Source organism: Neomonachus schauinslandi, chromosome 10 (assembly GCF_002201575.2).
Source record: "Neomonachus schauinslandi chromosome 10, ASM220157v2, whole genome shotgun sequence".
Lineage (NCBI taxonomy): Eukaryota > Metazoa > Chordata > Mammalia > Carnivora > Phocidae > Neomonachus > Neomonachus schauinslandi.
In genome coordinates, this window is record NC_058412.1 from 94,734,404 (window position 1) to 94,762,226 (window position 27,823).

The window sequence follows — 27,823 nt, forward strand, 5'->3', positions numbered from 1 at the left end:
ATGTCAGAAGTGGGAGTTCAGTAGCAAATTAATGACTGGTTAATCTGCATAACAGGTATCAGAAATGGGTTCTCACCAGTGAAAGTTAACAGTATTCATGAAATGTGGAATGTACAATATTTGAGGCAAACTCCCTGGATCCTGCACAAACAGGGTATGGGTATCTACCCAGGTGTGTAGCCTCTTTGCCTGAGAAAGGGGCCCTAGACTTAATTCCTGAGCGGTGCTATGTACACTCATCTTGGATCAGGATCCTAACGCAGATCCAGGGGCCTAATGTATACGGTACAAGTAATAGTTCCTGCCGCTAAATCTAGAAGACAGAGCATCCTCTTGAGCACTGGTGCTCTAGCAAGCTAACAGAACAGGCTGTAGGAACTGTTTTGTGCCGGCTTATTAATGCATGTTTCTTTAATAAATCCTATAGAGCAGAATTTGGTCTGATACTTGCTTCCATCACACACCTGGCAGGGAGATTGGTGGAAGGAATAACTAACCCTCACCCACCTCACACATTCTGGTGGTAATTATTACCTACCAAAAAAGAATCTAAGAGTTGGCATGGCCAGGTTGATTAGGTCAGTTTTCAAAGGCGGTTTATCCATTCTTCCTCCTTGTCAATCAGACAGGTCAGTATTACATATAAAGCATACCAGGGACAGTAATTACTTAAAATCTCACTTTTAATATCTGTTCTTCAAGAAAAGTACCCCAAGTTCCAGACTCCTTAGAAAATTAAGGCCAGCAGTGGCAAATTACAACCACCACAGTTGGGATGGATGTATGTAGGCTCCCAGACTATAATCAGATAGAGAACAAGGTTAGGGTGAGTCACTTTCATGTGCTTTAGAACAGAACCTCATTCCACACCGTGAATAAATATGCACCTGGTGCTCTCAATAATGGTGACTGCCCTAACAGCACGAACCACAAGTATCATCCCCATAGCAACTGTTGTCAGGCCAACAAGCCTTTTCAGATGCAATCAAAGAAAATGTAAATTAAGAACGCTTTCACAACTCAAAAGTATGGTCTCAGGAAAACCAGAAAGAAGGCCCTGGGGCACTCAGGGACTTGGAGAAAGATGGGGCTCATTGTGGGTTTTACTCTGCTAGCAAATTTGACATTTCTTTAGTATTCAAAGAAAACCCATGACATGAAGCCTGCGGTCTAGCCGGCTTTTCCTTCCACTCCTCAGAAGCCATCCTAGGGATGGTAAGGTCAAACGTGGAGAAAAGAGCTCTCCTAGAAAGCTAAGGAACAGGACAGGAGGAGACCTCTGTCTGGAAGAGTTTACTGATTCCAAGCCCAAAATTTACTAAAAAGAAAGGAAATCAATTCTCAATGGGAATCTGGGGTGACCAGGGGAGAGATGGGGTGATGCAGGTGGAGGAGAAGAGGTAGTGACAAGAGGCTGGACAGGGAGAGAAATGGGGAGGTCAAGACAAAAAATAACTATGGGATCAAAAAAGGAAAATGTTATCTTCCTAGAGGGTAAATAGTTCACCTGAAAAACTTCATCTCAACATCAAGTATTTAGATAAACTTTTAGGATTTAAAATTATTTCTGACATATTTTTCAGATCTCTTCTTTCAGAAAAGATCAGTTTACAATATGGCCTCACCTGTAATCAAGTTTCAAAACATCAACTGCTTGAAATGGATTATGATGAGCTTCCAAAAAACAGCAACTGTCAGAACATAAGGCAAACTACATCTCCAGGGAGAGGTGTGGGAAAGTAGGCAGTGGGTTAATGCGGAAAGATTTAAGTTCCAAAGAAAGAACATTCCCAGACAGTAAAGTTGAATTACCAGTGGAGGTGTTAACAGCCCATCCCTCACCTAGAACCCTCTTAAAATCAGCTCTACTTCCTCCCATCCGGTGGCTGGCACGGTGTGCCTGCAGATGGCCAGCCCAGAGGTGGCTCCGGGCCCCTGGAGATCCCTTTAACCCGAGGCTGTCCACATCAGAATCTTCAACACACATGCAGGTTTTAACTTCCTTGTCGCTTTTGCTGTCCTGCTACCATTTACAGCACCTCTTGGTCTCAAATTCTTTTCTAAGCCTTTCCTTTATATTTCCACTCATAAGGCTCTCATATCATCATCTCAATAACCTCAGGAAAACCTGCATTTATAATTTACGCCACAAGAGACCGGAGCATCAAGGAGTGCAGTGTTTCAGAAATGAGCCCTTACTTTCCTCTCGCCAAGTATATTTTAAGATCACACTCGTATGTCCAGTAAGGAGAGCTGAGGTTTAATTTTTTAAAAGCAACTACATTTCTCAAATTACTGTTTAAGACTTTGGTAGAGTGGATGCTCCTGAATTTTGCCCTTTTTGTAGATGTATTTAGATAAAAGTTTGATAAAGTCAAGGAAAGAGAAGAAAAGAAGAGGGAGTTTGGGGTCTAGTTCTCATCTCAGTCTCCCTGTTTCTCTGCCCATCCCATCAGTAAAATCCAAACAGGTCTCCTTTGAGATGTTGGAAGAATTTAACAAAACACTATCTGTGAAAGGTTCTGAATGCTTTGGGGAAAGTAAAATGTCTTCGGTAAGCAGTATTTGCTAAACATCTAAGGCACAAGGCACAGAGCTAAACATGGGCCTTCTGGAAAGCATTCCCTGAGGGCAGATTTTCACCATGAGAGACATCAGAGTGGCACTGGGTGGACACTCAAGGCATGTTAGCCCGTCTCAACCACTCTCCCCTAATCCCCTGCGTCCAGTATTCTTAAATTATAGAAAACAGCTCCAAAAAAAAAAAGAAGAAGAAGAAGAAGAAAAGAAAAGAAAACAGGTCCAAGAGGAAAAACAAAACAAAACAGTGAAATACAGCTGACTCTCAATGCAGGTTTGAACTGCATGGGTCCACTTATATACAGATTTTTTTGGATAAACACAGTACTATAAATGTATTTCCTCTTCCTTACAATTTTCTTAATAACACTGTCTTTTCTCTAGCTTACTTTATTGTAAGAACACAGTATGTAATACATATAACATACAAAACATGTGTTAATAGACTATGTTATGGGTAAGGCTCTGTCAACAGAAGACTGAACAGTTAAGTTTTGGGAGAGTCAAAAGTTATACACAGGGGCGCCTGGGTGGCTCAGTTGGTTAAGCGACTGCCTTCGGCTCAGGTCATGATCCTGGAGTCCCGGGATCGGGTCCCGCATCGGGCTCCCTGCTCGGCAGGGAGCCTGCTTCTCCCTCTGGCCCTCCCCCCTCTCATGTGCTCTCTGTCTCTCTCATTCTCTCTGTCTCAAATAAATAAATAAAATCTTTAATAAAAAAAAAAAAAGTTATACACAGACTGTCACCTGCAGGGGAGGTGCTGGCACCCCAAAACCCCGTGTTGTTCAAGGGTCAACTGTAAACTAGGAAATGAAACTTCCTTAAATGTTCCCTAAGTCACTCAGAGCTACACAGAGACAACACAGGTTCTTAAGCAAGCAGTTCAAAAGTCAGGGCTCTAGCTCACAAAAAAAGATTTGGCATGTCATCTCCTTAATGGCAGAAGTTGCATGTGTTTTCTTTACATTTATAGAAAACAGCAAACTGAAACCTCAAACCATTTAAATGCACATGGGTTGTTTTTTTTTTTTTTTTTAAAGATTTTATTTATTTATTTGAGACAGAGAGAATGAGAGAGACAGAGAGCACATGAGAGGGGGGAGGGTCAGAGGGAGAAGCAGACTCCCCGCCGAGCAGGGAGCCCGATGCGGGACCCGATCCCGGGACTCCAGGACCATGACCCGAGCCGAAGGCAGTCGCCCAACCAACTGAGCCACCCAGGCGCCCTAAATGCACATGGGTTGTTAAGGGTTGTAAAACTCTTGAATCAGGCAGGAAAAACAAAGGCCCCAAATAAGAAAATATTTACTTGCTCATAAAGTTCATGTGTAAGAAAAATTTTTAAGTTGTATGTTATTTATGACCATGATTAACTACTTTGTCACCTGAATAAAATAATGTATACAAAATGCCTGTTTCTTTTCTTTTTCTGGAAGGGGGAAGGGAAGTTAGTAAAAACAAAAACAAGAGAAATGCCTGGCAAGGAGGAGCTAGGAGTTGAATAAATGGTAGTTCCCCTCTTCCCATTCCTGCCCTTTTAGGGGGCCTGAGATGGAAGTATCCAAGGGCCAACAAGTTATAGGTCGTCCAGTACACACAAGCGGGAGACAAAGACTGGGAGCTCAAGGTCTGTCCTTCACTGAGCCCTATGTTAACCAGCGGCAGATACGGAGAACAGACATGACCAAAATGCCATCCTACTAATAACCAGTGGCAGTCAGCGAAGGCACACAGGACATCATCATCTTAGATGCTCTGAAAATAAACCAATCACCTTGGGGATGAGCACCCCTGTGTTTTGCTCTCCGCTCTCGCCTGTTCTGCGGCTTGACAGAATCATCAGTTAGAGTGGGGAGAGAGAAATGAAGGATGAAACATAAAACAGTCAATTTTCCAATTATTGGCTTCAGCGCAGGTGGAGGAAACAGCTGCTTGCAGGGGAGGCTGCTTGGGTTTCTGCTTGAACTGCCTGGCAGATCATTCCACATGGCCTGGTTATTCCCCACCTCCTCACTACTACCTCCATGCAATTTCTTTGGGCAAATAGAAATTAACCAACTTTTTTTTTTTTAAGTGAGGCATACTCTGATAAAATTTCTATCGTTTTCTATTTTTTAATCTATCAAATGGGCAAAGATTCACATTGATATGCTAAGCCCAATACTCGGGAAGGGCCACCTGTAAACTCTGCCAGCTAATGGTTAACTCTAAAGATATCACATAGCGGGGCGCTTGGCTGGCTCAGTTGATAGAGCATGCGACTTTTGATCTCAGTGTTGTGAGTTCAAACCCCATGTTGGGTGTGGAGCCTGCTTAAAATAAATAAGTAAATAAAAATAAAGACACCATGCTCCCGGTCAAAAGCTTGAGCGTGACTCTGTTGTCTGCCCCAGCAGTTATAGGTCTGGGAATTCATGCCAAGAAACAACCCTGGTTACACAGCAAGATTTAGGACACAATGCAGTTTGCCACAGCACCTCTCCTAAGATGGAAAGCTAGGACGAAATTTAAATGTCCAACAATAGTTGAGTTAGGTAATAGACTACCTCTTATGACACAGTGGTAAGGCTCCTATTAAAAGTGAGCTTGAAAAAGATTATTTGAAGATATGCAAAAATGTCCATGATGTTAGAAGTAGAAAAATTAGGTTATAAAACAGTACAGTGTGATCCCATTTTGTAAATATATATGTAGATCTAGAGTGGTAAGCACTACACAAGCACAGAAAAAAAGGACTACATGGGAAAAAACTAAAAGAATTTGGGTACTGCGGAGGGTAGAAGGTGATTTCTTGTTCTTTGTTAAAAGAGATTAAGTGTTAAAAAAAGAGATTAAGTGTTATCACTGATTTTAAAAGAACGTTTGAAGAAACCACTCCCACCACGCACTCAACAGGGATGCTTTTCTCTATGATGTCTAGGCAGATACAAGAAAAAATGTAAACCCTGAAACACTTAATTTGCTAATTTAAGAAGGGAAACTAAGCATCTCCTCCCCTTTATTACCAATGATTTTGAAAAGGTGATTCTGAAATGGTTTGTATCAATTTAGAATAAATGAAATAAAAGTTTTAAATTGTGAATTCTATACAGAAATGTATCTCAGTGTAAGGTTTTATTTCATTTTGGACACATATTTTATGGAGAAAACAACCAAATAAATGCCGTCAGAGGGGCTAGGCGGTACACTTGGCTGAAAAATATGCTAGTCCCACTCAGCCATCAAACTGAGAGAAAGACTTCTGTGCTTGCTTCCCCAGGCATAAACTTCTCTTATTCTGTAACAGACTTTTAGTGCCAATTTACATGTGACATGAGTTTAAAGAGTTAAAGCTCTTTTGAAAATAATAAGTGACAGTATCTCAAAGAAACTACCTTTTTTTTCTAATCAATTGAGATAGATGTTATTCTATAAAGGTCAAGAATCATAAACTTGACAGGAATAATTTTCATCACTTTAGACCTTTCCTGTTCTGTTATGTAAGAGTAGCAACCTGCTAAGAATGAAGTCCCTCCCAGCTCTCCCCGAGTAACATGTAAAAATATGATCATACATGTGCTCTACCATGTGCTTTGATTTGTAGCATTTTTTAACTTAGAAACGGTTTAACATTTTATTAACTCTAAAATGCTTAGGTGGGTACAAAATCCAAAAAAAAAAAAAAAAAGACTGATCCATTGATCTCTTTTTTTTCCTAAGATTCTATTTATTTGTCAGAGACAGAGAAAGAGAGAGAGAGAACACAAGCAGGGGGAGTGGCAGACAGAGGGAGAAGCAGGCTCCCCGCTGAGCAAGGAGCCTGATGCAGGACTCGATCCCAGGACCCTGGGATCATGACCCAAGCCGAAGGCAGACACTTAACCAACTGAGCCACCCAGGCATCCCTGATCCATTGATCTCAAACAGTTTAAGATATCCCATAATAACAAAAAGTCCTACCACCAACCAAGAAAACCTCAGAATTTCAACTTAGAGCTTAAACAGACTGGACGGATTAAGCAGACTGACAATCAGTTAACACTCACAGATAGATAATACTGTGGAAAGCAGGTGGCACCCCAGCAATAAGCCATCCCCCAGGTACAAATGACATCTGGTCACTTGTTAATTCTCTTGGCAATTCATTAATTGGGCAGTTACCGAATGCTTGTTATGCACCGAACAAGTCCCGTACGATGGGAAAAAGAATGAGAACCCAGCTAGATGAAAGAACAGGCTCACTTTCTAGCTTGGAATCAAGAGACTTCTACATCTAGAAAGTTCTGATTACGAGCTGAGCAGCATCTGTCTGGCTAGCTTACCGTAACAAACATTTTCTGTACAATCATAATGGTATAGCCCCAAATCAGCTAATGTATCAATTAACTATAGAAGGAAATTTGCTAGACCACAGGAGTCGTCGTGACCACTTCCACTGGTGATGTTTTATTGACTTACTAGGTGTCTGTTTTAGGATAAACCAATGGAGTTTCCCCATCTATCCAAATTTGTAAAGGGGCAGAGATGAGGAGTCAAACAGTATAAAGAGCAAAGAACCATCCTTAGAGACTTTTTCTGAATCTAAAATTCTTCAAAATACTGAGCTACATTATTAATTATTTTTGCCAACCTTGTTATGAAACAGCAATTTAGAAAGTACATTTTGACCCAAATGCGGAAACAAATCTCTCTTTTTTGAATGCCCAAATTAAAAGAACCAAAAATAATCACTGGATTCTTTAGCTACAGCATAGGAACGAAGCTCATGTCCAAGTCTGAAGTCAGTTCGATGCTTTACAAAGGTATCAGAGTTGTGAAGGCTTTAACTGGTTCATAAGCTCTCTCTAAACAGATGGACAATTTTCTTTTTAAATTTGGCTTACCTTAAAACACTGGTAACTTCACTTTTGCATTTCTTAAAAGCCATCTTTCAAGGTGGTTTGACATTTGGATTGCTACTGAATGTTCTACTGACTGTACATGGAGAGGTTTCAGCATGCTGGCCCTGGGTTTTCAAGTTTATGGTTCCTTCCCTCAAGACTCTTCCCAGCAAAGCTCTCCCTGGCATCCTCACTATCTTTCCCCAGGACCAGGTCTGGAAAGGGCCAATGGGGTTGCTCTGCTCCCATGGCCCATGGCTCTTTTTTTTTTTAATGTAAATATAAATGTCCTGCAAGTCATCAGAAATTAAATAAGCAAATACAGTCATGTCAAAATATTCCTTTTAAAACATCTGTTCTAACAACAACCAATTAAAGTGATGACAGAGCCTACAAAAAGTAAAACAAAGGACTCTGTTGGTGCTGTTTTTACTGCCCGGTGCAATAAATAGCACAGGAGTATGCTATCCAGCTTACTCTGGCTTTGGCCTCTCAGTTATGTAGTCAAAGCTTTAAAAGTAGCATAACTCAGAGTTCAATGGGCCAAAAACATTAAGCTGTCCCGCGCTGATCGAGATGGGATAAAGGCCTTGAGAAATAATGAAAAGGAGGCCCTTCGCCAGGGAGTTACAGTCATTCGTTCATCATAAGGATCAATGAAGGCCTCTGCATGACCCCAGATTCTTTACAACTGCAATGTTTTAAACATTTTTTTTCATTGAAATGGTCTCAATTAAATAAGCTGCAAAAGTAAGAGAACAAGATTTAAACTGTAATGAGACCAAGGTCTCCAAATAAAATAAATACAGAATGAGAAGGAGCCCCTCAATCTAAGAATGTCATATGAAGGTGCAGCCTCTCCCTTTCCTCCTTTCTTTATTCTAGAAGGCAGCGGAGACCTGTATACTCTGCAAATTCAAGTGCATTTACATGGTGGAGACTGTTTTGGGACACTACTAAGGAAGGACAAAGCCACTCTCAGTTCCCCTTTTCATGAGGCTGTTAACCACAGTTACACCAAGAATCTGTGTAATTGGTCCACATCATAAACATTAGAAGAAATGATGCAAAATAATCAATTATGAATGCCACCAGAACTCCAGACTTATATTTTCCTATTAATAGATAATACTGATGATGATGCCAGTGTTCCCACTGTCCCAATGCACAAAAACCTAGGAAATGTCACCACTGGCTTCTTGTTCTTCTGCTTAAGTGAGCCTCTCATGGAGAACATTCATGAAGTCTACGGCCATACCACCCTGAATGCGCCCGATCTCGTCTGATCTCGGAAGCTAAGCAGGGTCGGGCCTGGTCAGTACTTGGATGGGAGAACATTCATGAAGAGTAAGACTGGAGAAACAGGATTACCATGTTCGATGCACTGACACAAAGCTTCATCCTGAGGAATGATTTTCTTTAGGACTCTAATAGAAAACAAATATTTGTCAACTGCCTGCTCTGTGCAGTCATGGGGACTTTGGGGGATTTTTAAGTTCTGGTTCTCTTATAGAAAAGAGTTCCTAATTTAATTGCAGAACAAGGAATGAGCTCTTGAAAAGTCAAATGGAAATGACCTCGTCACATTTCCAGGCAATGAAAGTGCTAACAAATAGCTGTGCACACCAGCACTGTACACAGACAAGACAGGCCTGGCATTCCAATGCAAGAAAGGGTGAGCAGGAAGAAGGTGCACTCGTTTGCAGCCATACAGGGGAAAGAGTTTGAGCACGGTCTTGGGGACAAGAAAAGAAGTGTGTGTTCTTGCTGACAATCCCTACAGGGAAGCAATGGGACCCAGACCTAGAGACGCAGACCTGTGCTGGGCTCAAGTTTGATCTTTACCTAAAGGAAGTGGAGCCAGCAAGGACCTTTGGAGGGGACTGCTGAGATCAAAGTGCTGGACAGACACTCAGCAAACGCTGCTATGCAAGACATGTACAGAAAGAAACCCTTGGCATGCAGACTCATCAGGGGCAGTTAGAAAATTCCAGTGTGAGGCGAGAAGTGAACTCCGGTTCAGCAGCGATACAAGAAATGGAAGCTACAGGTCATCCACACCTCCCACGAAAAGGCTGGGGCGAGGGGTGAGTAGGATAACACGATGAGGCACTGACAGCAGCCTAGCACCACGACTGCTCCATCAACACTGGCCGCTAATGCTGTTGTAATCATGACCAAGACACTGACGAACAGGCCTGGGGTACAGACGAGAAACGGGGGGCCAGGGAAAAGGAGCAGGTGCCAAGAGCCCAAGCCAGTGACGGATCGTGAATATGACAGGGAAAAGAGGAACACAGCAGAGGAAATGCTAAGACTGACTGACTTCCCAGCAGAACTATCGGGCCTCCAGTGAAACGCAGGTCCAAAGCTCAGAGGGTTGCAGTCCAGAGAGAGGCGGACAGCACCAAGGACAGACCCTCGATCTCATGAGATGACCCTGCTGCCCACAAATGCCTGACTCCAGGGCTGTGGCTTCCGGGCTGTGTGACCAAGGGCTCCCCAGAAGTGGCCTCAGAGACACCCCTTCCCAGTGCCTCCTGCAGAAACAGCTCAACACTCTCTGTCGTCTCGCTATCCCAGTCCCCATGTCACACAGCTCGTTTTGGTGTTTTATTGCCGTTCGACTATAATTATATGTCTACAAACGGGGCCCCTACTAATAAAGTTTGAAAACAAGTGCTCTATGGAGTATCCTCGCCTAACTGCTAATGAGGATGAAGCTGAGCCACCCCAGGTGAGCTACACCTCTCAAAGACACTCTGTGCCTCCAAGACGCTCGTTACCCAGAACTCAGGGAAACAAATATCTGAAAACAAGGAGCCACAGCTGCAAAAATGTTCAATTCAATAACATTAAAGCTGAAAAGAAAACCTTCCGGTGACCTCATATGCAGCTATAAAAAGGCAGCAGAAAATCTGGAAAAGGGCAAGTAAAGCTGTTTAGGTTTCCTCATAAAAGAACAGGGAGCAGTCCAGAAGAGATTGTGGTCTGTGTAAAAACGAGATGCTGTAGCTCATTTCACTCAGCAATTCCACCATGGCTCCAGACACAGAAGGGCACCGACCCAGAGAGTCACACCTCATAATAATTATTGCAGTGCTCTGTTCCTACGCCCCTGGCCACTGACAGGTGGAGCTGGGGCTGAGCTGTTGGGCCACCCCCAGGATGGGGCTTTGCTGACAGGTGTGGGTCAGGTGAACTTTACCCAACAATGGGGAACCAGAAATGGTGCCACTGTCCCAGTGCCCTGCTCCTGGCTTCCTCATCTCTAAACAGCGCAGAACCCGGCTGTCCTTCTTCGGGACTTAGGCTTTACTTCCAAAATCCTCACTGAAAATATAACTGCCTACTCTTTTTTAGAGCTGTTAGAAACTGACCCCACTGTTTACAATTCGTGTATTTCACATGCTGGCATCCCATAACCAGGAATTCAAGAAAATTCAAAATTCAAAAGAGCTTGCCAAAACATAACCCTATGATCAGGTAGCACTCTGCGCTCATTTCTACAGCAATATCCCAAAATGTGTTTTTAAGTTTCAAAACAAAATTCGAGAACAGATAATGAAAACTTGTACTACAGACATCTGGTATCTTAAAAAATATAAACACATAGACAGACATATGTTGTTCTGTTCAAGAAGATAACAAGAACCAAACACAGACATTTGTAATACCTTGAGGAAGCTATGTTAAAAGTGAAGCTTCTTGTTTCCTTATGAAAAAGAACTGGCAGCCTCAGACTAAAGTCATTAACTGTACACAGGTGCGGATATTTTAGTAAGGTGCCCTGGGGGCACCTGGGTGGCTCAGTGGGTTTAGCATCTGACTTTGGCTCAGGTGATGATCCCAGGGTCCTTGGGATCAAGCCCCACACTGGGCTCCTTGCTCAGTGAGGAGCCTGCTTGTCCCTCTGCCCCTCCCCCTGCTCATGCTCGCTCTTGCTCTCTCACTCTCTATCAAATAAATAAATAAAATCTAAAAAAAATAAGTTGCTCTGGGCACTTTTGCACCTGTAAGCATTTTTTACTTGGGACATACAAATCATTTCAGCCTAAGGTAGATATTTATTCACTCCTCACATATCGGACAAGAGCTTTCTGCAGGCCGAGGACTGTGCCAGGTGCCAGAGACAAGACTGCATAAAAGACCCCTCGGTGGGCAGCCCCATCCTGGTGGGGAAAAAAGAGAAGGTACGTGGATCAAAGGGCATCAGACCTCCAGGAGTGCTGGCGACTTTCTGTGGAGACCTAAGAGGAATGAGACCGTGTAATCGGGAAAACAGATTTAGGTAAAGCAATGACAAGTGATGGGCGTTGTTAACAAGGGAGACAGGGCTTAGTTGTAAGTAGACAGATCCATGTCACAACTGCTGCAAAGAAGGAGGGCACCCATGTGATGGACAAACCTGTAATAACACACCTACAGTGTGCCAGGCAGGATCCCACGTTCAAGTGACATGAATCCTCTCAAGTGCCATCGTTTCAAATGAACTGATAGGAAGGCAACCGTCAGCAGGGCCCACCACATTCTGTTCACCAAGCTCCAAAACCTCCCCTCTGCCTGGCCCTCCGGCTCTGGGAAGGCTTGTCAGGGCCCCCCGGCCAGCTGCAGCCTCTTGTCCAAAAGGAGCTGAGCAGCCCCGTGCCGCTTCCGGGAACACCTGCTGCTGCAGAGAAGCAGGTCCCGGTGTGACGGGTGCGAGCTGCTGAGAACACAGTGCCGAGGAAAGCAGATGGCGGGAAGCGTTCTGCAGCACTACCGCTTTGCTGAAAGGCAACACCTCTGATGGGCTAGGCGCACCGCATGCAGGAAACAAGTGGTCTGGTTTTCTTGCGAAAGGAAAACTACCCAGATCCCCTCGGCATCGCCACCACCCCAGTCCACCTTCATTTCCACATGCACTTAGCGTTCTCCCACCCCGGCCAGAAGTCAGGGATCGGAAGCCATCACGAGGGCCTCACACTGCCAGGTTCAGCCAGAATCCAAGCGCTCCTTGCTGCTGTCGCTCCCTGGGGCTGCTCAAGGAACAGCAGCGTCTTTTTTCCCTGCACCTCCCATGATCCACACTTGGAAATTCAGTACAAATCTCTTGTTTCCTTCACCTCTGGGTTTGATTTATAGGGGGTTGGAAACTAATGTGCTTTTTGGCTCATGTAATGAGAAAAATCCTTTGATTAAACACACACACACTAATTCATTTTTGAGCAAAACTCAATTTTGCCACGCTGTTTTAAAAGAAAATTAAGTAGACAAAGTGCAATTACTAAAATATATCAAACTCTACTGAAGGATGACGGAAAGTGGGAAGACAACCGTACCAAAAAGATGGTGTAACCAAACTAAAAATCAAATGTAGTGGGGGAAGAGACTAATTTTTCTTACAGAAGAATTCCAAATAATTAGGGTTGCCAGATTTAACAAAATAAAGGACGCCCAGTTAAATTTGATGTTCAGATATCGCAAGGGACATACTTACACCAAAAAGTTATTCATTGTTTATCTGAAAATCAAAGTCATCTGGGTGTCCTGCAACCCTACAAATAATACATGGAATACTTCCCCCTCCAGGAAGTGGGGCTTCATCCTCCCAAACCCCTTCAAGGTGCCCCTGTGCTTCAGGATTCACTTCCCAGAATTGCAGAGAGAAAGGGAAAAACAGTAACACTGTAGTGGAGCCATCTGGCCAACCCGATATCAACCAGGTGATCAAGGTTTGCATCACCGGGGATGTTACATGGGTGTCACCTATCCCCTGATAGGATGAAACGAGAAGAGCACCCTACCTCTGGGATGCTCTTTCCAAAACCCATAACCCCAGTCTAATCACAAAACACATGAGACAAACCCAGATTTGAGGCTATTCTATGGGGTGCCTGACCAGTACCCCTCAAAGTCAGAAACTGCCAAAGACAATAAAATGTAATGTGCCCTAGACTGGATCCTGGAACAGAAAGAGTATATAAATGGAAAAACTGGTGAAATCCAAATAAAATCTGGAGTTTAGTTAATAGTAATGTACCAATGTCAAGTTCTTTTTTTCTTTTTAAGATTTTATTTATTTGAGAGAGAGAGAGCACAAGGAGGGGGAGTGGCAGGGAGAGGGAGAAGCAGGCTCCTCGCTGAGCAGGGAGCCCGATGACGCAGGGCTCAATCCCAGGACCCCAGGATCATGACCTGAGCTGAAGGCAGACGCTTAACCAACTGAAACACCAGGCGCCCCAGCAATGTCAATTTCTTAATTTTCACAAATGTGCCATGGAAAGGTAAGACGATAACAATGGGATATGCTGGATGCAAGGTATTCAGAACTCTGTACTCTCAGCAACATTTCTGGATATCTAAGATTACCCCAAAACAAAAGTTTATTTTTAATGACATCAAATGTAAAAAAAATGGGAGGATACCAGGGAAATGTTTCAAAACTCTCCAGCAAAACACAGAGAGGGAATTAATAAAACAAGAATAATAAAGTGTTGGTAATCATAAGAAGAAAATTTTTTAAATAAGAATTTTTTTTAAAAGGGACAGAGCAAATGGCAGAAGACTAGGACTAGAAACTTGCCACTGGGAATGTTGTAGGTATCACCAATCCCCATCATCCTCTGTCCCAAGTAAGTCCTTTATAGGGCAACCAACCATTCCAGTTTGCCTGAGACTGTCCCAGTTTTAGCGCTGAAAGTCCCACATCCCAGAGATCCCCCTCAGTCCTGGGAACACCTAGACCTCTCAGTCTCTGTCTCCCTAGGGGTATGTGTGTATGTGCATGTGTCTGTCTCATGTGTACATGCATGCATGCGTGCAAACACTGGGATTCTTGAGTTAAATACCCAAAGATTTGGGCACAACTCCAGAATCCAGGTAACTAATTCACTTTTACAGAAAACTCTAGAATAAAACAACACCCATCCCCCACCATCTACCTATCACTACTATATATGTACACCCAATATCAGGCCTAGAAAGAAAGGAATTTTTTGTCATAGTCTGTGAACACCGAGTACCACTTTTGCATATGTCCTTCCACAGCCCCAGATACACTTCTAGAGCACCCAACAGTCTTGGGAAAGGCCACCTTATAAGCAATCAGGCTCCCCAGAAACAGTGCAGTTTATCATGCACAAACCTGAACAGTGAGATCTGGGCTTTCTCAGGCTTGGTGTGGATTCGTAGGTGCACAACACATCTGTAATAGAGAACACCACTCCGGCCCCCACTACTGCACCAGATCTCCCGAGACTAAAAACAGTTGCTCACAGCACATAGTCTGAGGCACTTTCCCATCTCACACCTGCACTGGGAAACCTGAATCTGAGTAAACTAGAAAGCATTTTACCCACAGGTGCCATATAAGGAGTCCAATGATAAGCTCCAACAGTAACACTGGTGGCAGGCCAATGACCATGCCTCATTTATTGTCAAAACAACAGCAGCTACCATTCACTGAGCAAGTACTATGTGCCAGGCATGTAACTGGCTGTGACCCAACAGAAGAAGCCAGGTCATAGCTGGGGGCAACAGGGACTTGGAGAAAAAAAACAAAATTATGTTCAAAGGATTTCTACAAAGTCAGATTTACACATTTTCAAAAATATAACATGGAGACCAAGGCACTGTCCTAGGATGGAAGAGACCAAAGAGACATAACAAATCCCAGTGTGGCATCTGGATGGGATCCTGGATGGGATCCTGGAACACAAAAGGGAACACACTAGTGGGAAAATCAGGGAAATTCAAGTAACGGTTGACGATTACTTAATGGTGGTGTACTAATGCTCACTTCTTGCTTTTGATAACTGTGCTAGGCTCATGTAAGATGTTAACATTAGGGGAAGCCAGATGAGTGTACAGAAACTCATTACTATTTTGCAGCTTTTCTGTAAATATAAAGTTATTTCAAAATAAAAGATTAAGAAGATACATTTTGCAAATTACATGCAAGGGATTACAAAAATATGCCCTGTAGACCAGATGCATTCTTTTGTAAAGATACTTCAAAGTTACTGAAAAGACTATGAGAATTGACTTTTATTTTTTTTAAATTTCAGACTACAAAGTAAGCCTGGCACACAAAGGCTGCAAAGGATGGGTATACTTCATCAAACACTAAAAACTGCTGCTTCTCAGGAACAGAGGTCCCAATTGCTAAGGACATTTCACTTTGTTATCAAAGCTACTTATGTTTTTAACTCAGGACACCATTCAAACAGAGTATGTGTAACCAAGCTGAGTGAGCCAGGATCCTCCTGGAACTCAATGTGTCTTTGGGGCCACAGGGCCTAAATGAGGGAGTGATAGTAACCCCCTGGAGTCCTGACCTGGGACATTGTCAGGAAGGAATCTTCAGTCCGTATTGGCCTACTGTGCATAATGTGGGGTCTGGGAAGGCAGAAGAATATTACATGCTAGGCACTGCAGGAGGCCCTTCCACCAAAGCACCCTGAAGAGGAGGACTACCCTTGTTTTACAAACCAACAGGGGTCCTCAGAGAAACTGAATGACCTGCCAGGGCAGAACCACCAACACTTCTGAGCCTAATGTAAATGCAGGTATGACTCTGAGGCCAGAGGACGCCTAAGAATGGCTTCCCTAAAGTGACCCGGGTCACAAGGGACGATTGCTAGAGGCTTGCAGGGCAAGCCAGCTACCACCAGATGGCTAAGTGGGCACTGGGCCTGCACACGTCTCCTGAGGACAGTGCTAAGGTGTGCCAGGGCCTCTGTGAAAGCACCCAGTCATAGAGGGAGACACTGGGCACAGCTGCCAACCCTGTCCCGCACCCCAGGACCAGCCTCCCTCTTAGTGGAGGTCTTGAAACTCAGTGATCATCTACCCTATTGGTAAAAGATGTGGGGCACGTACCCCAATGACGCACATTCACTAACTTCTAAGTTATATACATCTTGCTGTGGTACTCACACACTAAGGACATCATAAAACAGTCCTAAAAATAGACATTTTAAAAAATGAGATACAGATAAATAAAAGTGGTAATATTTACTTCCCATACTCTAAATGACTTTTTTTTTCCCCACAGCTCACTCTGGAGGCCACTGGCTTATTAAGTCTATAGCCCGAGTCTCCCATACAGAGGAGGAGGTAGGGAGAGGTAGGATTTGCCACAATTGGGGATCCTCACCCAGTTCCAGATGCTCCAGGGAGGGTGAGGACTACAGAGCCTCTAAACAGACCACCACCAGCAGCCCTTAGGTCACCCATCTGCCTCCCACTCCAACACACTGCACACCTCTACCAGAGCTATAGACTGAAAAGCACACTGAGCATGTCATTTGCCTCCTTATAATCCTTCCAGGACTCCCTAGGGCTTTGAAGATAAAATAGAAAGTACTTAAAGCAGTGTCCAGAGTCTGTACTGGGATTCCCAGCCCAATCAGCTTCCCCAACTCACAGCTGCCCCGCCCCCCCACCCCTGGCCTACAGACCGGCTTGCAGATTCAGGACCAGGCTATGGCAGCAGCCTCCAAGAGTGCCCCCATAATCCTTGCCTCCTGGTATGCATGCCCTTACGGAGTGTCCACCCCCCTCACAGTAGTTATAGCTGGCCGGTGTGGCCAGCAGGACACTGTAAAATGGCCAGCAAGGCTAGGTCACAGAAGATGTTACAGCTTCTACCCTGCTCTCTTGGATCACCTGCTCTGTGGAAGCTGGCGGCTTGCTATGAGGACAGTCAAGTAGTTCTAGGAAGAAGCATCAGGAAAGGAACTGAGAATCTTGCTAACAGCCAGTACCAACTTGCCAGCCTTGTGAGTGAGCCACTCTGGAAGCAGACCCTCCAGCCCCAGTTGAGCCTGCAGAGGACGGTGGCCCTGGCCTGACATCTTGACTGCAACCCCACCACAGACTCTGAGCCAGAACCACCCAGCTAAACTGTTCCTGAATTCCTGATGCTCAGAAACAAAGTAAGATAATAAATGCTGTAAGCCACTAAGTTTTTAGGTATTTTCTTACCCAACCATAAATAACTAATATGCTTATGCTCTCTCTCCCTGTGTCTTTGCAAAAACCTGTCCCTTACCTTGAAGATGTCCTTCTCACTTACCCATACATATATCCTCCCTCCCTCTCTCACCTCTCTCTCTCATATACACACTAATACACATACAATAGTGTGCTCTGCCATAGCACCCTGGACATTCCTCTCTTAAAGAAACTCTTAAAATAGGCTAGGAATTACCTGTTTCTCTCTCCCGGGACACTGGGAACAACTTGTGGGCAGAGGTGGTCTGCAAAGGACACTTCAGCCAGACCAGGTGCTCCACACCAACCCTAAACATAAGCACTCCATGTGGCCCTGCTATAGAAGGGCCACCACAACAGCATGGAGCTGAGCCCCAGATACCAATGTTAATCAGCACAATGGGCAATAAAATGGCCAGCCCTCCCCTCACTGGAACATCTTCAAGAACCCACTTTCTTAGCCTGGGAGGTGGATACACTGTGTTCACTGTCTTATTTCTACTTGTTTTAAAAACTCATGATAAGGGGCGCCTGGGTGGCTCAGTCGGTTGAGCGACTGCCTTCGGCTCAGGTCATGATCCTGGAGTCCCGGGATAGAGTCCCACATCGGGTTTCCTGCTCGGCAGGGAGTCTGCTTCTCCCTCTGACCCTCCTCCCTCTCATGCTCTCTGTCTCTCATTCTCTCTCTCTCAAATAAATAAATAAAATCTTTAAAAAAAAAAAAACCTCATGATAAAATATTTTTAATTGGAAAAGAGCTCTGGTCACAGAAGCAATTCTGTCCTGAAGTTTTTTTGAAAAAAAATAAATGTTGTGATTTATTAAATTTAATGATCAATTCATTTTGATAGGCACACAGATCAAGGCATTTACTCAATTGTTGTATGGATACCTTTTATGAAACTTTTCTCCCAAATGCATCATGAAAACAAGACTTCTTCAGATGCCAGCCCTACTAAGACCTTGTCAAAGAAAAGGCCATTCCTCAAAGAGGTTAGCAATGCCCTTCTGACTGGAGTAGGATTACAAAGGGCCAGGGCACTGAGAGGACAAGAGCACTCAACATAGCCAGAGGCACATCATTCCTGCCTGCGGCATGGTCCCATCCCCGCGGCCCTGGATATTTATTCCCCATTTTGGTACACAATGAAAGCAATAAAAATGACTTCAAGATAAGAGCCATAAAAATAAAGTTAATTTATCAGTAATTTAGACTCCCTGAGCCACAGCGTAATTATCTGAAGCATCTGTATCAGTTCAACAGTGTGACAGGAAAGTCAGAATTAAGCAGATGGCCAGTTTATAGCTGTTTAAAAGCAAAGTAGTACTAAAAATGGAAGGGGGTATAATTTGACTTCTTTCCTATTCTTACCTAATTTGAATGTCAGTACAAATAGGTCAGCCTCATTCTTTTTAAATGGTGCACAGTATTCTACACTACAAATGAGATATGATTTGTCTAACCTTTCCTCTACTGATGAGCATTTTGGTTGTCTCCATAATGCCATATTGAGCCCTCTTGTACCAATACCTTCATGCACATGTGCACAGACTTCTGAAAGAGAGGTTCAAAGAAGTGAAATTTCTCAGTCCACTTACGTCTGGGTCTAGTTTTTTTATCTTTAAAGATTTTATTTATTTATTTATTTATTTATCAGAGAGAGTGAGCGAGAGCACAAGCAGGGGGAGCAGCAGAGAGAGACTAGGCTCCCCAGTGAGCAAGGAGCCCGATTGCAGGACTCGATCCCATGACCCTGGGATCATGACATGAGCCAAAGGCAGACGCTTCACCGGCTGAGCCACCCAGGTGTCCCTGTCTTGGTTCTAATTTTGATCAACATCGCTAAATGCCTTCTGAAAAGTCTTCACCAGGTGACAGAATGGATTAAAAAGCAAGACCCATCTACACGCTGCCTATAAGAGACTCATTTCAGACTTAAAGATATATGCAGATCGAAAGTGAAGGAAGAGAAAAGCATTTTATCGTGCAAATGGAAGTGAAAAAAAAAAGCTGGGGTAGCAATACTTATATGAGACAAAACAGACTTTAAAAGAGACTATAAAACACACACACACAAAGACTGCAATAAGAGATGAAGGACACTACATAATCATAAAGGGAACAATCCAAGAAGAAGATATAACAGTTGTAAATATTTATGCACCCAACATGGGAGCACCCAAATACATAGAACAGTTAATAATAAACATAAAGGAACTGATCAATAGTAATGCAACAATAATAGGGGACTTTAACACCCCCTTACATCAGTAGATAGATCACCCAAACAGAAAATCAACAAGGAAACAGTGGCTTTGAATGACACATTGGACTAGGTGGATCTAACAAATATATTCAGAACATTCCATCCTAAAACAGGAGAATACACATTCTTTTCAAGTGTACACGGAACATTCTCTGGAAGAGATCACACATTAGGCCACAAAACAAGTCTCAACAAATTAAAAAAGACTGAAGTCATACCATGCATCTTTTCTGACCACAATGCTATGAAACGGGAAATCAACCACAAGAAAAAATCTGGAAAGACCATGAGTATGTGGAGGTTAAATAAAATGTGACTAAACAATGAATGGGTCAACCAATAAATCAAAGAGGAAATAAAAAATTCATGGAGACAAATGAAAATGGAAACACAATGGTCCAAAATCCATGGGATGCAGCAAAAGCTGTTCTAAGAGGGAATTTTATAGCAAAACAGGCCTACTTCAAGAAGCAAGACAAATCTCAAATAAACAACCTAACCTTACACCTAAAGGAGCTAGAAAAACAAAAACAAACATAAAACCGGTAGAAGGAAGGAAAATAAAGATTAGAGCAGAAAAAAATAAAATAGAAACAAAAAACAACAGATCAATGAAATCAGGAGCTATTTCTTTGCAAAGATCAACAAAATCGACAAACCTATAGCCAGACTCATTAAAAAAAGGAAAAAAAGAAAAAGAAAAAGGACTCAAATAAACAATATCAGAAATGAAAGAGGAAAAATAACCACCAATTCCACAGAAATACAAAGGATTATGAAAAAAACTGAAATATTCTTTAGTATATCTGAAATTATGAAATATTACATGCCAACAAATTGGACAACCCAGAAGAAATGGATAAATTCCTAGAAACATATTAGCTCCCAAAACTGGACCAAGAAGAAACAAAAATTTGAACAGACCAATTACCAGCAATGAAATTGAATCAGTCAGTAATCAAACAATCCCAACAAACAAAAGTCCAGGACCAGACAGCATCACAGGGGAATTCTACCAAACATTTAAAAATAGAAGAATTAATATCTATCCTTCTCAAACTATTCCAAAAAAATCAAAAAGGAAGGAAAACTTCCAAATTCATTCTATGAGGCCAGCATTACCCTGATACCAGAACCAGACAGACACCACAAAAGAAGAGAATTACAGGCCAACATCAATGATGAACATAGATGCAAAAAATCCTCAACAAAATACTAGCAAACCAAATCCAACAATATATTTTAAAAAATCAGGGCCGCCTGGCTAGCGCAGTCAGTAAAGCATGCAACTCTTGATCTCGGGGTTGTGAGTACAAGTCCCATGATGGAGAGAGAGTTTATTTAAAGAAAATGCATGTATAAAAAAATCATTCACAATGATCAAGTGGGATTTATTCCTAGGATGTGAAGGTGGTTCAATATTCACAAATCAATCAACATGATACATCACATCAACTAAAGAAAGGATAAAAACCATATGATCACTTCAACAGATGCCAAAAAAGCACCTGACAAAGTACAACATCCATTCATGATTAAAACCTTCAACAAAGTAGATTTAGAGGGAATACATCTCAACATAATAAAGGGCATATATTAAAAAAAAAAAAAAAAAACCTACAGCTAACATCATACTCTGTGGTAAAAATACTAAAAGCTTTTCCCCTAAGATCAGAAATAAGACAAGAATAGCCACTCTCACCACTTCTATTCAACATATACTGGAAGTTATAGCCTCAGCAATCAGACAGCTAAAAGAAACAAAAGGCATCCAAAGTGGTAAGTAAAACTTTCAGTATTTGCAGATGACATGATACTATATAGAGAAAACCCTAAGGACAACTCTATCAACAAACTACTAGATGTGATAAATGAATTCATTAAAGTTGCAGGATACAAAGTCAATGTACAGAAATCTGTTGCATTTCTATACACTAATAATGAAGCAACAGAAAGAGAAATTAAGAAAACAATCCCATTTACAACTGCACCCAAAATAGGGGTGCCTGGGTGGCACAGTCAGTTGGGCGTCCAACTCTTGGTTTCAGCTCATGTTGTGGTTCAAGGTTGTGAGACTGAGCCCTGCATCAGGCTCTGCAGTGGTAAGATCCCACTGTTGTGTATGATTAGATTGGTAAAAATAAAATGGGATAATATTAATAATTGATAAGAGTATAAGAAAATAGACATATTTTGATGTAGTCCCAATAGTTAATTTTTGCTTTCGTTTCCCTTGCTCACGCACGCACTCTCTCTCTCTAAAATAAATAAATAAATCTTTAAAAAATTGCACCCAAAATAATAAGATACCTAGGAATAAACTTAACCAAAGATATGAAAGACCCATACTGTGAAAACTGTAAAACACTGATGAAAGAAACTGAAGACACAAAGAAACGGAAAGACATTCCATGCTCACGGACTGAAAGGACAAATATTGCTAAAATGTCCATACGATCCAGAGCAATTTACACATTTAATGCAATCCCTATCAAAATACCAACAGCATTTTTCCCAGAACAAGAACAAATAACCCTAAAATCTGTATGGAACCACAAAAGACCCAAAATAGCCAAAGCAATCTTGAAAAAGAATGAAACTGGAGGTATCACAATTCCAGACTCCAAGATATAATACAAAGCTGTAGTAATAAAAGCAGTAGGGTACTGGTACAAAAACAGACACACAGATCAATAGAACAGAACAGAAAGCCCAGAAATAAACCCACACTTCTATGGTCAATCTTCAACGAAGGAGGCAACAATATGCAATGGGAGATAGTCTCTTCAACAAATGATGTTGAGAAAAATTGCACAACTACATACAAAAGAATGAAACTGGACCACTTTCTTATATCATACACAAAAATAAGCTCAAAATGGATTACAGACCTAAATGTGAGACCTGAAACCATAAAAATCCTAGAAGAGAGCACAGGCAGTAATTTCTCTGACATCAGTTGTTTTTGTTGAAAAATCAGCATTTTTCTAGATATGTCTAAGGCAAGGGAAACAAAAGCAAAAATTAACTATTGGGACTACATCAAAATATGTCCATTTTCTTATACTCTTATCAATTAATAATATTATCCCATTTTATTTTTACCAATCTCATCATACACAACAATGGGATCTTATAATTTGCATTTCCTGGAACACCAGTAAGATTGCGCATCTTTCCAAATCTTAGAAGCCATTTGTATTTCATGTGAGAATTGACTAAAAATTCCTAGTTTCCTATGGAATTTTGGCTTTTTTTTTTTTTGATTTGTAGAAGCTCACTATGGGTTCCAAGTACTAGTTCTTTGTAAAAAAGAAAATATTTCATAAATGGAGAGACGAACCATGTTTCTGCAGTAGAAGACTCAACATGGTAAAAAAGTTAATTCACTGCAAACTGATATACAGGTTTAATGCAATTCCTATCAAAATCCCAGCTTAGTTTTTTGTAGACAAGCTTATTCTAAAATTTATTGGAGAAAGCACAGGCCACAGAATAACTAAAACAAGTCTGGAAAGGAGAATAGAATGGAAGGAATCACTATGCCCAATACTAAGGCTTACTATATAGCTACAGTAGTCAAGACAGTGTGGTAGTGGTGGAGAGACAGGTACATAGGTCAATGGAACAAAATAAGAGAACCCAACAATGGATCTACACAAGCAAGTCCAGCTGGTTTTGACAAAAGGGTAAAAATGGAGGAAAAGACAGCCTTTTCAACAAATGGTTGAATGCTAGATCAATACGCAAAAAGAGAAATCACTCACCCTAAAGATGGGTGGACTGAATCAATGTCCTGGTTGTGATATTATACTATACTTTTACAAGATACTGCCATAAGGGAAACTGGGTAAAGGGTACACAATATCTCACTGTATTATTTCTTCCAGTTGTATGCGAAGCTGTAATTACCACAATTAAAAATTCAATTAAAAAATGTTGAAAATAGGGGGTTAAGCATCCAATTTTTTATTTCAACTCAGGTCATGATCTTGGGCTTGTAGGATCAACCCCCGCATTGGTCTCTACACTCAGCAGGAAGTCTGCTTCCCTCCCTCTCCCTCTGCCCCTCGCCCTGCTTGTGCATGCTCTAAGATAAATATATCTTTTTTAAAAAATGTTGAAAACAGGAGACACGGCTTTAGAAATTACTCCCATGATATCCTTATTTGTATAAATAAAGTTGATGTTGCGAGACAAAAAAAAGTTGAAAATATTTTCTCCTAGTCTTAACTTTTTTTTTTTTTTTTGGTTATCAAATGATCCTTTATTGAAACATTTTCCTCTTCCTTGGTAGTTCTTAACTAGCCGGGCATTCCACTGCACCACTCTTGATGTCACCTATGATATCATGAGGGTGGCGGCCATCCACACTGCAGCCCACAGACTGGGCAGTCCCCAAGATCTCTTCAATGTTCCAGAGAACTCTCTAGCTACAGATCGGTGCCACATCTGTTGGGCAACGTTGACAATCTCATCAAAAGTGATATTTCCACCGTGCTTAATGTTTTTCTGCTTCTGTCTGTCGGCGGTTCCTTGAGGGCTTTGATAATCAGGGCAGAGGCAGAAGGTACCACTTCAATCTGGGCCTGTCTGTTCTGAATGGTCAGTTTCACTGTAATCCTCAGACCCTTCCAATCACTGGCTGCCTTGGTGATGTCATCACCAACCATTTTTGGAGACAGATCCAGGGAGCCAATCTTGGGGGCCAGGGTAGATGTGGCACCAACTCCCCAACCAGTGCACCTCAGGTACATGACTTTGATCACACTGGGGTTGAACTTAGGCAGCTGATGTCGGATGAACCAGGATTTGGGACAACCAAAGAAAGGCGCACCTTGGGCTCTTCCAAGTTGAAAGCCAAAAGACTCTCCTTGTCTAACTTTTATCTTCTAAATTTCCTTATGGTAGAAGAAGGGTTAATTTTTATCTAATCAAATTTACTTCTCTTTTTATGTCTCCTGAATTTATCTAATTTTTTAATGCTTGGGAATTTTCTTGAAGTTGTTAAAAGAGCAACGATTTTAAAAAGTCTTTTATGCTAGGGCTATCTGGTTGGCTCAGTTGGTTGAGTGTCCAACTCCTGGTTTCTGCTCAGGTTATGATCTCAGGGTCATGATATCGAGTCCTGCATCGGGCTCTGTGCTCAGCAGGGAGTCTGCTTGAGATTCTCCCTCTCCCTCTCTCTCTGCCCCTCCCCCCACTCACAAACACTCATTCTCTCTCTGCCTCTTTCAAATAAATAAATAAATCCTTTAAAATAAAAAATAAATAAAAAGTATTTTATGCTAAATAAGTATTTAAAAATACTGTTTTAATTAGTCATAAGAAACCCTATGAAACATAAAAAAATTAAAGAAACCTAGGAATGACCTTAAAAGAATGATGTTTAAGTGATCTCAATTTCAGGCTGAGTTGATATGACAAGAACAGAGAAATTAAACGTCATGAATAAAATGGCAAAAGCACATGTACACGTAGTTGCTCCTGAAGGAGGAAGGAAAGATTCTATAAAGCCAGGTAAATCTTAGAGCACCCCTACCTTTCCCCCAGACCATGTCAGCCCAAGCAGTCACAGTGGGAGCAACAGGGCCAAAAGTGCAAACCAACACCAGGTGCTGCTTTTGGTCAAGTTATTCAGCACCTGACTCAGGATCTGACACATCAGACTATATCCCAGAAAGATGTCTGTTCCACTTTTTTTTTGTGGGGTACACAAAAAGACCTTACTTTGTTGCTGTTTTTTGTCTGTTTTTGTTTTTTTTATTATGTTCTGTTAGCCAACATACAGTACATCATTAGTTGTTGATGCAGTGTTCAACGATTCATTAGTTGTGTATAACACCCAGTGCTCATCACAACACGTGCCTTGAAATTTTAAATTCTTCTTAAGAAAGCTGCCATGCACATTTGAGTTATCTGTACTTACAGATTTTTTTTTTTTTTTTTTTTTTTAGAGAGAGAGAGCTGGGAAGGGGAGGAGCAGAGGGAGAGGGGCACAGAATCTTAAGCAGGCTCCACGTGCACTGTGGAGCCCAATGCCGGGCTCGATCTCATGACCCTGAGATCATGACCTGAGCCGCAATCAAGAGTCGGACACCTAACCAACTGAGCCACCCAGATGCCCCAATTTTCTTTTTTTCTTTTAAGATTTTATTTATGTGAGAGAGAGAGAGAGCACACGCATACACAAGTGGGGGAGGGCAGAGGGAGAGGAAGAAGCCGACTCCCCACTGAGCAGGAAGCCTGACGCAGGGCTCAATCCCAGGACCATGAGATCATGACCTGAGCCAAAGGCAGACACTTAACCAACTGAGCCACCCAGGTGCCCCATCAATTTTCTTTTTTTAAAGAAAGTATTCATCCAGACATCCCAGACATCTTAAACAGAATTATAAAGTTCTGTGTTCAGTGCCTAAAATGTGCCAGAGATGCCAGTACAGGCACTTTAGCTACTTGCTACACAGAAAGGTGAGTAACCTGTCCAAAGCCACAGAGCAAGCCAGTGTTGAACCAGATCCCATGTCTCAGAGTGCTACTTCTCAAAGTGCAGGCTCATGTTGCACCACACAGTCACATCTTCAACTGCTAACCAGTGTCCCAGCCTTAAATAAGCGGGTTAGCAGCTGGTTCTACCAAAAATTCTTCCTTTGATGCTAACATGGGCTGTGTTCAGAGAAACAGAAGCATAAGTATTTTAAGTCAATCATGTTTAACCAGTGGGATAAGAAAAACAAAAATATCAACAAAATGAAAAGACAATCAAAGGAATGGGAGAAAATATTTGCAAGCCATATACAAGATAAGGGGTTAATATCCAAAATACATAAGAAACTCATACAACTCAACAGCAAGAAACCTCCAATAATCCCATTTTTTTAAATGGGCAGAAGACCTTGAACAGACATTTTTCCAAAGAAGACATACAAATGGACAAGAGGTATATGAAAAGATGTTCGACATGATTAATCATCAGAAATGCAAATGAAAACTGCAGTAAGATATCACCTCACACCTGTTAGAATGGCTATCATCAAAGAGATAAGAGATAACAAATGCTGGTGAGGATGTGGAGAAAAGGGAACCCTTGGTGGTAGCAATGGAAATTGGTACAGCCATGACAAAAAACAGTAGGGAGGTTTTTCAAAAAGTTAAAAATATAACTACCACATGATCCCATAATTCTACTTCTGCGTATATATCCAAAAGAAATGAAATCACTATTTCGGAGAAATATCTGCACCCCTATGTTCATTAGAGCATTATTTATAGTAGCCAAAACACAGAAATAACCCAAGTGTCCATTGACAGAAAACTACCTACCTATTATCTATATAACAGAATATTATGCAGTCTTAAAAAGGAAAGAGATCCTGCCATTTGCAACAACATGGATGGACCCTGAGGACATTAATGCTAAGTGAAATAAGTTAGAGAAAGATAAATACTGCATGATCCTACTTATATGTGGAATCTAAAAAAATCAAACTCATATAAAGATGGTAGAATGGTGGTTGCCAGGGGCTGAGGAGTGGGAGAAATGGGGAGATGTTGGTCAAAGAGTATAAAATGTCCATTATAAGGTAAGTTCTGAGGACATAATGTACAGCATGGTGACTATATTAATAATACTGTTTTATTTTTTTTTATTTTATTTTATTATGTTAGTCACCATACAGTACATCATTAGTTTTTGATGTGGTGATCCATGATTCATTGTTTGCATATAACACCCAGTGCTCCATGCAATACATGCCCTCCTTAATACCCATCACCGTGCTAAAAAACAAAAAACAAAACAAAACAAAAAAATCCTGTTTTATAGACTTGAAAGTTGCTAAGAGAATAATCTTAAATGTTCCTGCCACAAAAGAAAACTTGTAATTCTATGAGGTGATGGAGGTGTTAACCTCAATGTGGTAATCATTTCACAATATATACGTGTATTAAATCATCTCACTGTGCACCTTAAGGTTACACAAGGTTATGTATCAATTATATCTCAATAAAGCTGGCAGAAAAAAAGAAAAGCAAACAAAGTCACCCTCCTCTTCTAACACTCCTACTACCCAGATAATTTGGTTATCTGTATGTTTATCTGGGGTTGAGCCCAAACTACAAATCATTAGTGGTCACTGA

At 41.7% G+C, this 27,823-nt stretch overlaps 1 protein-coding gene and 1 pseudogene across 2 annotated transcripts in view; both read right to left on the bottom strand.

The window, feature by feature from the left end:
- Positions 1-27,823, bottom strand: part of DTD1 (D-aminoacyl-tRNA deacylase 1) — a 179,540-nt gene that overhangs the window by 94,647 nt on the left and 57,070 nt on the right. The window lies entirely within an intron of this gene.
- LOC123325988 lies at positions 23,985-24,520 on the bottom strand (annotated as a pseudogene).